The 11,921-nt window shown below is 37.7% G+C and overlaps 1 pseudogene; it reads left to right on the plus strand.

Moving 5' to 3' along the window:
* Window positions 1–405: 405 nt before the first annotated feature.
* Window positions 406–6,717, plus strand: LOC145501555 (uncharacterized; annotated as a pseudogene).
* Window positions 6,718–11,921: the final 5,204 nt, after the last annotated feature.

The following is an 11,921-nucleotide window of genomic DNA, read 5'->3' on the forward strand; positions in this document are numbered from 1 at the left end:
ATAAACCACTTATTACATGCCTAACTCAATTTGACATTGATATAATGTTCCAACTTCCCAACTTCTAATGAACAACTTTCAAACTTCATACTTCTTAGCTACTTCGTAGCCCGCCAAAATTCAACTTTAAGTAACGCGAAATACAAATAGTACGGCTGAGAAGTTTTAAAACTATAGTAAGCGTCTAAAAACTTTAAATGACTTCCTTTAAAGAAACAAGGGATTTTATTTTATTTTATATACGTGCACTCGCAGAAGCACTTTGAATCCCAGACTGGATTAGCTGTAATCAGCGAAGCAAATGAGGGCACAGAAGCCCTTTGTATGCTGCTAAAATGCTTTGCGTACCCTTGCCGGTACAGTGATATGATACCATGGTTCGCTCGTCCCGTCCCTGTTTTCAGCATGGTAACCAACGAAGTGCTTGATTACATCTATACAGTCCACAGTCATCAAATGATCAATTGGAATCCTGCAGTGTTGAACCCACCAGCATTGCAAACTTATGCCCAAGTTATCTCCCAAAGAGGGTCACCAGTGCAGAACTGTTTTGGTTTTGTTGACGGAACAGTGAGGCCTATAGTGAGGCCTGATGATAATCAGAGAGTTGTCTACAATGGCCATAAAAGAGTGCATGCTCTAAAGTTTCAATCTCTAACTCTGCCAAATGGGATTATTGGACACCTGTATGGCCCTGTTGGTAAGTACTTCTGTTCTTGAAGTTTCCTTAAATGTAAAAGGTGTTAGTCAGTGGCAGATCCAGGTGCTCAAGAAAGGGGGGGAGGGGGGGCGAGGGGTGGGTCTAAGGAGCGTCCTTATTGTCTGAATAATGCAGGGGATAGGATGCATGGTAGGGGGTGAGGGTAGTCTGTGAAATGCAGGAATCTATAATTATTCACTAAGTACTGACATATATTATCTGCAGATAATAAACGTGATATTTTTCGATTTTTCCTAGAAGGAAGAAGGCATGATGCTGGAATGCTTAGGGATTCTCAGCTTCTACAGAGTTCAGATGTTTGCTTTTGATCTTCATGGGCAGCTGATGTGCATCTATGGGGACCCCGCCTATCCCTTGAGGATCCATTTGCAAGCACCATTTTGCAATCGAGTGTTAACTCCTCAAATGCAGGGATTCAACATATGTTCAACATATGTTGATCTACAGAGTTTGAAAAACAAAAATTCTTATCTTCATCAGTACCTAGACAAAATAGAAAAACAAAAAAGTTTTGAAAACACTGGGGGAAGTATTGCAGAGGTCAGAGAAAGACAACAACGCTGTTAACTTCAAGAATTGAAAACAGCTGTTGAGAAGTCACTTTGGTTTGCCAAAACCCTGGGCCTTAGGCTTAATCAAGTATGGTTTACAGATGAGAGAGGAGAAAACCACAAAGTGGATTTTTCTTCAGAGGACACCCCTAAATCATTTAAAGATCTACCCGAGGAAGAGCAAGAAAAGTTGAAAGGTGTACTATTCCTCACAGATAAGTTTTGTATAAGTGACACAGCATACCATGAGCTGACTCTGACAAGTGGAGGGGAGAATCTGCCCTGAAGCTACCTGATCAGACAATGTGAGGAAAACCTTAACCAACTCTGCCACATAACAAGAACACCAGGAGCTGCAGAGGGTGCCCAGTTGATATTCAAGGAGGAATTGACGAACAAAATAAAATCACAAGTAAACATATTCCAAACTATTTAATTAATTTATTTACTTATAATTTTATTATCTATAATTATGTATTCGTGTATGTACATGTAATCACAATAACATTTGTATCAGTGGTTGGCTAATCAGCTATGACCTTATTTTATATTTTCTCCCTAAGAGCCTGACCAACCCTACCCTGCCAGAAAAAATAAGACTGAAGGTCAGTGGGGATGGTGCGAGGACGACCTGGATGACCAATTTTGTGGTTATCTCCTACTCCCTGTTAGATACAGATGACGTGATGTCATCAAAAGGTTTGTAATGATATAATTATGAAGTACACACAAAAACTCCATCATACATAGCACTTCAACTTTAAATCTGTATTGATATATAATACTAGTTATTATTTCAAAGGTATTAATGGTGGAGTTGATAAGGTGATGAGGGTAGTCCAGACGTGAGAATAAAGACTTGAAGCGTTCACACTCCTCCGAAAAGTAAGGCCATAGCATAGTTGTTAATAAGCTCCGTTTGTACCGGTTGTCAACGTGACTCTGGTAGTGGACAAGTAAACTAATACTAGGCTTCACGTAAACTTTATTCTCAAAACCAATTAGTGAATTCTTTGTGCAACAATAATAGAATTCTGATTGTACTTCAGCTACATTGTAGCCTAGCACAATCTACAATTTTTACACAGTACCAGTATAATGTACTAGCCTTGAACTTTTTTCGTTATTTCCCATGTTTAGGGTAATGCCACTTGTATACAAGCATCAAGAGTTTCCTCGCTTCCAGTTTTTAGGCAATTCATTATGGGATATGTGCCCCAGAAAAGTGAGCACCAACTCTCGAATCTCAGCCATTACTGAATATTTGTTTCAGCTTCACGTCTGTTTACCTTTTATTTATGCTGTGTTTTTCCACTGGAATACTTCCTTTACACCTTTTATACTGGTCAGCAATTCTATAAACTGGTGAGTCAATCAATTCTTTGGCTACTTATGTCTTCTGCGCAAAAAAATGCAATAAAACTTTGAGTTTCGAGAGCGATGTTTACTTGCGAAATGTTTCAAGTTTGTAATCACTCTGTTTTGATTTCTTCTCTAGGTATGGGATTTGGGTACTGGAATTGTGTTGTTGTTGGCTGCCCAAACAGCAGAAACAGGTTGAATAAATGGGCGAAACAAACCTGCAATGTTCATGCTTGTTTGAACAGGACATATACCTGCGACTGCAAGCCACCATTCAAGCTTTTTCCCTTTCCCACAGAGAAAAAGGATAACAAAGGAAGAAGACGTTCATGTTGCTGAGTCATTGTATTTTCAATTGGTGCTAGCTATTACATCGTTTCAATTGCCATTTGTTTCTTAATTTAATGGGCCAAATTTATTTATGTCACTGTTTATAATTCTGACCTTTGACTTGGCTATAAATGTACCTGTATTATGGACAATATTGCTATTTTTGTACATGCCACATTTCATAAATCTCATTGTTCAGTGGCTAAATGTGGTTCACACATGCTCTGTTTTTGCAGCTATTTTTAACCCTGGTAATCATAAAAGGCTTAATTTCAAAGCTATTTTAACCCTGTTTATGTCTATTTTAAAGCTAATTCATGTAAGTTTTGGTCAGCACTCTCGACTATTTTTTGGCCAATTTTTGTTTCAAAATAGTAGGTTTAAAATAGGTAAAAATTGCTTTAAAAAAGTCCAGAAAAATAGTAAAAAAAATACAAAAATGATAGGAATAAAATAACAAAAATAGGTATAAAACAGATATAAAATATGCATTATTTTCGTAAGGGGTAATTTCACCTACCCACGCGACAGGAAATAAATCTTGTACCAGTATACTGAATTCATAAATTCAAGTACATTTTGTCAGTTTTCTGAACTGCCATTCGCATGCATGAATGACCACAAAATGTTGGCTTACAAGTTACGTTAAGAGCGTCAAGCTCTTTGTTTTATGTAAGCAAGGATGGGACAGATGAGTATCAATATTGTTTGTGGTTGTTGACAGGAGGATCCTCATGGAGGTGAAGACCTCCTGTTTGTCTTTTTATGTTGTTGTGCACTCATTATCTCTTCAATATTGAGTACAAAGCTATTATATTCAAAGAATATTTTATATAAATTTTTTGGGGGTTTTGTTTGGGAATACAGTTGTTTGTTTCATTAGAAACTCAATTATACCTCACTGAGGGCTATTTAAACTCAACCTTTCTCAGTGTGAACAGAATGTACAAAAGACAGCAATGATGGATCATCCTTGCAAGTGCAACAGTCTAGTGCCATATATTTTGTGTATTCTGTTACATTTGTAATGTTGTACATTAAATGGCTCTTACTGAGGTATTATGAAAAGAACCATGAGGACATTATTATGATTTTACTACAAAAAAGCCAGAAAATGGCTTGTTTTCATATACATGGAAGAGTTTTGTTTAGGGTTTTTATCACTGACTCAAAAAAAAAATTATTAACTGCCCTATAAGTAAAGAAATGTAGATATTAAAGTAAGTGGGTTATTGTAGAATTTTCAGTGAGAGGAATATTTAAAGGGGCTGTGTTGCAGATTTAAATTATTTTTTTTTGCAAGGACTTTAAATTTTGAATACAGGAAAACATTCAGATAACCAGTCAATATTCTACGTCAACCACTCTTGGTCATTTGCCTCTACTTAAGAATCATGTTGAGGTTTGTTCCTACTTCAGACAAATTTGATTTCACTTGACAAGACATGAGTTAATATATTGCGACATTTATCCTTTAATAAAAGTAGGATAATTGAGCGCTTTCCAGGTGGCCATGGAGTCTTGTACAGGACCAGGACCATCTTATTTAGGGATTTGTTTCTCCAACAAGCCTCCAATTTCTCCCATTTATGTATCATTTGCTAAAATCAATTCATCATTTGGAAATAATTGAGGATTATTGTAAGAAAAGAGATTTGAAGAGCTACAGTGGTCAATTTGAACTCCAAGGCTGTGGTATGGTATGGTACATTAGCTTACTTTGAATTTAAATTATCTTCAGTTTACTGAATGTGACTCTAGTTGTTAGAGCATGATAAATTAATGGTATTTAGTAGCATACATTGTGTGCTTTTTATTTCACCATAAACTCCACTTTTATATTCTGGAGCGTTGGGACAACCTCAAGAGGTATCCTGAAATTTCAAAAACTTGTTTGTGGACTGATTTCTGGATAATTTGGTTGAATGGAAAGTGGCCATTGTAATTATGTGGTTATTTCTCCACACAGAAAAAAGTGGTTTTTAAGCAAGTATGAAGTAGTTTAATGTCCTGTTGTGAATCCAATGTCCAGCTAGATTGCAAACAAAAGACTGAGTTTTAATGTGCATTGTTTTGCATAGAGAGTTGTATTTTTCTACTAATAAGTACAGCGATGGCATTGCAAGACTTAAGTATATGTGATACTACATCCACAAGTGTTTAATCTACACTGTCACTGGCCTCAAAGCTCTGGTTATCCTCACACTGACCACCCTGGAGGAGACCTGTAACTGGATTTGATCTTGTCCAGAATAGTGAAAGTAACAGGACTTCTTGAAATACTTCTTGATATACTTACATGAAATGAGAAAAGTACTCTTAAAATGGGAATTAGTTTTAAAGAAACAATATTCATGAACTGTTCTTGAAAATAAGAATAATCTTTTCTTGAAATAAGAGCATTCCTTCTTAAATTAAGGATTTAATAAGGAATCTCAAAGTAAGAAACTGTTTCGTAAAATAAGAATTAAATAAGAAATTTAATTTAACAAAACCAAATTTCTTAAATGGAGATTTGTTTTAAGAAATGTATTTCTTACAATAAGATTTTTCATTTGAGTGTTCAGCAGTTGGTTGGACAGGAATTCTCATTTCCAAGGCTGCAAACACATGAGCAACCAGTTCTTGCTTGCTTCCGGAAACTTTCAAGCCCCGTTGACGGCAATAAAGCCTCAGAGGGTCAGAACGCCAAGAGTTCAGTTCATTATAAGTTAGAGACTCCTGACTCCTCAGAATTCATTGCAGCCCGTCAGAAATTCTTGGCCAAAAAATTATGACTTTAAATGCAATTTATTCCCTCAAAATTATCTGGAAACCGTCACTTGAAACTTTAGACATATGTAGTTGATTAGGATTGGTAGCAGATGCATTAAAGATGGAGAAATAAGAAAAGATAAAACGTAAACAGACTTAGGCTGAAAAGAATACTCAGTAATGGTGGAGACTTGAGAGTTGGTGCTCACTTTTCTGGAGCGCATATCCCATAATGCATTGCCTAAAAACCGGAAGCGGGAACCTCTTGATGCTTGTATTAGCTTTGATTTTGCAATAAAGGTCAGGTGGCAGCAGTCAGCTTGACATGGCTACCAGTGGTGTGTGAGAAAGGAAGTTTAAAGAAGTGAAAGAGATAAGGAAGTGGTGTTGTGTGAAGTCCTTACCCCAGCAACAGAAGGTTATGGTGAGGCACCAGTCCTGCTACTGTGACAACTGTATTGTTGAGGATGAGACCTGCATTAACAAGGCTTGGATGGATGATTGGAAAGAAATGTCCATCTGCAGAGATGGTTCAGTGGCAACTACAAGACAAGCAAGAGAAACACCCACCCTTGACCATAACACTGCCGCAGAAATAGCTGACCTTGTGGTCAAGCAGAGCACTGTAGCAATTGCTGCTGATGATGACCTAATGTATGATTTCTTTCTCTGAAGGTCACACCAAGCGGTGTTGAAGAGCTTGACAGCAACTACACAAATGACTACAACTTAACCGCTTTGAGGGGTCAACTGGTTTTAAAAGGCAACTTTTACCTTAGCGACAACATTAATGACATCAAATTTATCCTAGATGAAAAATGTACAGCCACTGTGTATGCTGCCACTGTCTGCCATGTTTGCAGATAATTGCAAGAAAAGAAGGGAAGGAAAGCCATACACAAACTTTCACTGAAGGAATACAAAGAAAGTTTTACAGGGCCACCTGCAAAATGCTGTTAATAGAGTGTATGTCCTAGTGTATGTAACATTGTGTCCGACCTTGCTATGATACAGATTTTTTCATTAGTTTGAGCCACAGGCTCAGTCTAGCTAACAACAATCCTGTTCAAGGTCCAAAGTCACATTTCTTAGTTTATCAAAGCTAAGGTCACACTCTTGGTGACTTTGTATTTCACTCCACATGGTGTGTCCTCGTGTTTCAAAGCGTTCGACACAGCGACCAACGACTCCCAAGGAGAATCTCCCTTCCCTAAGTACCAAGGTTCTTGGCTGTTGTCTGCAGGCTCTAAACCTGCCCATCGCTGGTTCATGTACACAGCTCATCATTCCACTCAAAAGAGCAGCCACTCTTCCATCATGTCACCCTGCCAAGCATACACATGTATCCAAATGCTCCCGTGGGTGCTTACCAGCAACAAACCAACCAAGGTGAAGGACACTACTGCTCTGGATGATTCCCTGGTGGATAGCTACGACAGTGATTCAACTGTCAGCATCCAGGGCAACAAGGATCCCATGTCCGTGGACCAGCCAGCTCACACTGTTAAGGACTTGTTAAGCACTACAGAAGGAGTTCTCATCCCTCCATCGCCCTTTGACCCTTTCATGCTTAATTTTGCTCCAGAGAAGCCATATCTTTTATTGTCAAATGATTTTTGGGCATGCAATGTTGCTAAATTGCACTAAATTTTCATAAAAATGCAATATTTTACATTTTAACTAGATTTTCGACTAGTTTCTACTGTGTAATAAGCAGTATTTTACTTAAGTGCATGAGCATAAACCAAAATTTCGACTTTTCGACACACATAAGGAAAGCACTGTCTCTCCTGAGTTAGTTGTTTATCAAAACAATCAGCTGACGTAGGAATTTGTTGAAAAATGCATAACAATTAGTTCTTTGTCTACCCCACCAAATGTTGTCTGGGGACAACACTGAGTGCGAAAGGGTTAAGGGCAACCAACTACAAATTATCCAGAATACCGTAAACATTTGATATCACAGGCCTATCATTATGGCCAGATTCGGCCTAGAACATCAGTTTCCCAAGCCCAGGCTCACTCCCAACATCACCCATTGGGAACAATGTCCCCTCTGGGTTTGCATCGCCCTTTGGAAGAAAACTTGAAGGACAAAATCTTATGGGGTGGATAAGTTGATTTTACATTGCTTACTCACTTATCCACCTCCATTCCCCCTAGGTTCAGCTCCAGGTGAAGGATTGGACCCCAGTTTCTTTGTTTCCGGTCACAAAAGTGCATAAGCAAAAGCCAATGATCGACACCTTCCACAAATTGCTGGATGCCTACATCACCTACATGCTTGTCATTGTTGCAGCTCACCCAAGGAGGGCACTGCAATTACTCAAATATCCTCATATAATCAGCAGCATGGAATCTAAATTCAGGGGAGCATATGACGAACAGTTTTGGCGTCATGCAGTGTACCTTGGAACCTCGAGCATCTAAAGTTGTGGACAGTGATATTTTCTGGTTTTGCTAAGCCGCATTGTTTCATCTGTTCCAACCCCTACCAGAGCCAGGCAGATTGCCCCATGCCTGACCCCACTCATCATCAAAACAGAGGATTAGGGTTGTGTTGCTGCAGTTAAGAGATCATTGCCTCTCTTTGAAGTAACAGAACATATTCTACACATTTTCCTTCATCTGGTATCTCAAGTGTTGGTTTCTGAATTGAATTTCTTAAACATTGTTGAACCTGTCATGCCCATAACGCATTATGGGTAAAATAAATGATTTGCTCAAATAGATGGAAAATAAAAAAAATAAAAACATTGAGTTAAAGTCCAATAGACATTACAAAGCCATTGATTTAACCATTGAGGTGTTGAAGAAAGGATTCTTCATTTTGACCTGTATTATAGAAAATGAATAGGTAACTGTGCTTCTCATCTATGAGACCTTCCACAGGAAAACATACATTAACGCCTATCTGTTGCGCACTTTGAAGCATCTGTTAACTGTTTGTTTGCTGCTAAAACGGTGTGCAAAATTGTTAGAGGCGTTAGAACATCTGTTAGAATCTCATCTTTAGCTGTTCAAAGCGTTAGAGAAACCGTTTGAAATGTTTTAATGCACTTATCACTGTCTTTCCTGGGGAATAACCCCCGTAAACATGCGCGAAGTGGTGCATTTTTGCAAAACATTTTTGGTAGGTTAAGGGCATTGTTTGTTTTTAAAATGAACATGCCAGACCCCTGGGATGTTCATACGGGATTTGTTTGACATTGGTCAATGGTACATCACTTTTACTTGTTGTTAATGGTAAAATGCATCTCCTAGGTTCTTAAAAAAAGACTATTCAAAGCGAAACAATGAAATGTTTATCAAAATACTGATAGATTGTTTGAAAAGGACATCATATTTGTGGCTAGAAATTGTGTCAGAAGCTATCATGTTTGACATGAACAATTTTCCATAAGAAAAGTGCCACCGGTATGCTTGACCAGTTTTGCAGAACAGAGCAGTTCATTTAATGGGTGCTTGAAAGGAAAATAAAGGTATGTTTATAATTCCAGTTTTGTCTATTAAATCATTTGTTTGAATGCTATAAAAAAAATTGTAAGTGCTGCTTTCTTGACCATGTAATGCTTCGTATTAACTCCATAGTTTTTCAATCACTTCACCTTTTCAGCATAAAGCTTACAAACACGCAATTTTAGCTCACCACGTAACCTGCCCCATCTACATTGATAAACCACTTGTTCGTTAAGTGTGAAGCTAGGGATGTTCTTTTACAATTATTAGCTGCCACCGCTGATAAATTTCACATTTTTTTTCACAGCAATCGATGTGATGGATGACACTGAGGGGGTTTCGTTTATTGACTTGGCTGCATCCCTACTCAAATCTGTGTCCTCTTGTTTGGCTGGTGTCTTACTTTTCAACTTTAAAAACGAGGAAAGATTGGATTGTCAAGGCTTTGCCGCATTAGATTGTTTGAGAAATTTTTGTTTACAGTCACTAGCCTGAGGGCTACCACATTATTTTTCCAACCAAATAACTTTCTTTGTCGTAGCCTGGTGTTTCAAGAGAACAAGCCACTGAACAGACACTGGAAATTGGAGTTGCACATCCAATACAGCGATACTTAATGTTCTTTCATCCACACTTGACACAGTCACTCATAGTAAGTAGCAAAATACTTGATAACAAATTGTGCTCAGACTTTTTACCCCACCAGTTAACGAAATATTTCCTGAACTACTTACATCAGTACAAAGAACAGCACGTGGCTTTGCAATAACTAGACGACAAAGTGGCGATAACAATTAACGTTGTTGTGCTTCTAAATTTTGCCTGTAGCCAGTCAGGTGGGTTGAGAGATGGAGAGTTATTTCCATGACCGAGATGAATTCTAAAACAAAATGTCATGCAAATAATTTACTATGATCAAAAAGACATGATTATGCTAGTGAGTTGGAACTTATGAGTTTATTTTATCTTGCATTCTTATCACGCATTGATCACCCCTGTACCACTACTCCCATGGCGACAGCATTGTTCATGGTAATGCTCTATGGAGGAAGGTTGACTTGATTTCAATGAAGACTCACCTCAGATGTCCTAGGAAATTATGTCTACCCAGGAATGAGGAAACTTTTTCGAGCGAGTGTCATAATTTGGATTGGGAGGATTTTTGCCCCATTTTAAGCTGATGCAGAAAGCTTGAAGTTTTGATTCTGGCCTGGATTGGATACAGGAAACAAACTGTTCCCACAGCCTTTACAGAGGTATTGAACATTGGGAAACTACGTTTTCTGCAGTTGAGGCACTGTTAAGTTACCAACTCTTTGTTTGGAAGGCTTCCTTTAAAATGCCCAATTCTCAAAATATTACTTATTGACGACTGCTAAGATATTTCTCAGGAAAGTTATAAAATATCTCCCTTTAAGCACCACAAACCTCTCAAGCTTTTGTGTGGCATACAATCAAGAAACCCTATTTCCACATTGTGTTGCTGAGATGTTGAAGTATACTATATTCATGGGCATCACTTCACACAAGAAGGCTTAAATAACATCATTCGAGAACATTGTGATGCATTGGAGCTAATAAAAGATTACCAGCATATGCTGTGTTTCCCATGACATCTTTGCTGGAACAATTCACATGTTAACATAATTTTTGTAACAAGTTTCATCCCTTTTTTAAATTAACATTTTTCATTGATGGAAAATGAGTGTTTTTTGCTAGCAAAAGCAAGAATGTTTGTGCACATTTACGATATAATTGATGCCGCATTTTGTTGTAGTGTAAACAATTGTGTTGTAGAGAAAACACTGCGAAATGCCATGCAAATAAAACACTGATAACCCTACAAAGAAATGGAAGATTGTTTTAATTGTATTTCCATTTCTGAATTTTTCTTTATAATTCTCAGGTTTGGAGATAATTTGAGTGTAGGAGGAAATAGACAACTTGAAAATTATGAAATGGGAAAGGGAAAATATGAGACCGGAAGTGTGAGAACATGGCATGATGCCATTGTAAACCTTTCGTAGTGCGATTTATAAACAACAGTTCCAGTTCATTTCAGCTCACATTTCCGCAGTTAGGAATCCCACAATGGGAAATAAGGTTGAAAGAGTTCAATTGAAAGGTTGTTTTAATTTCTCCACTTAATTGTTGTGTTTGGTTGGCCTTAATGTTGGATAATTTTGTGCCAAATTTCAAGGAAAATGATTAAATGCTTGCAGAGTTACTAGCAAGTGAAGTTTCGCCACAAAATTACCCTGGTGTGCACTGCGCGCTTGGATTTTTAATCGAAAATGAGGCTAAACTTTTACCTGTTATAAGAAAATTTAACGGATTGATTTCAAATTTGGTGATTGTTCTTACATCTAAAGACAAACTACTGGTTTAACAACATATCAGAGAGAGACATTTTTTTGAGATAGCAACGGTTTAGATTGGACATCACCAGTGACGTTGTCAAAACAATGTTTTGTCGCTGTTAAACAATGGCAACTTTTATCATTTTACTTCAGATTTGGGTTAAAAGTTCTTCACCGCCATTGCTATTAGTTGGTGCAGTTACAATTAGTGACATTCTCTACAGGATTTTGACCATATCTAAACAACCAAATACTTTACAAGTAATGTGAATTCCAAAAACTTCGACAAATGGGTCATAAATGTATGCACTTCAAACCACTCTGCAAGTGAGTCACAAATTTATAAACTTCAAACCACTCTGCAAGTGACTCATAAATTTATGA

The sequence above is a fragment of the Orbicella franksi genome, chromosome 10 (genome assembly GCF_964199315.1).
Source record: "Orbicella franksi chromosome 10, jaOrbFran1.1, whole genome shotgun sequence".
In the NCBI taxonomy this organism is placed as follows: domain Eukaryota; kingdom Metazoa; phylum Cnidaria; class Anthozoa; order Scleractinia; family Merulinidae; genus Orbicella; species Orbicella franksi.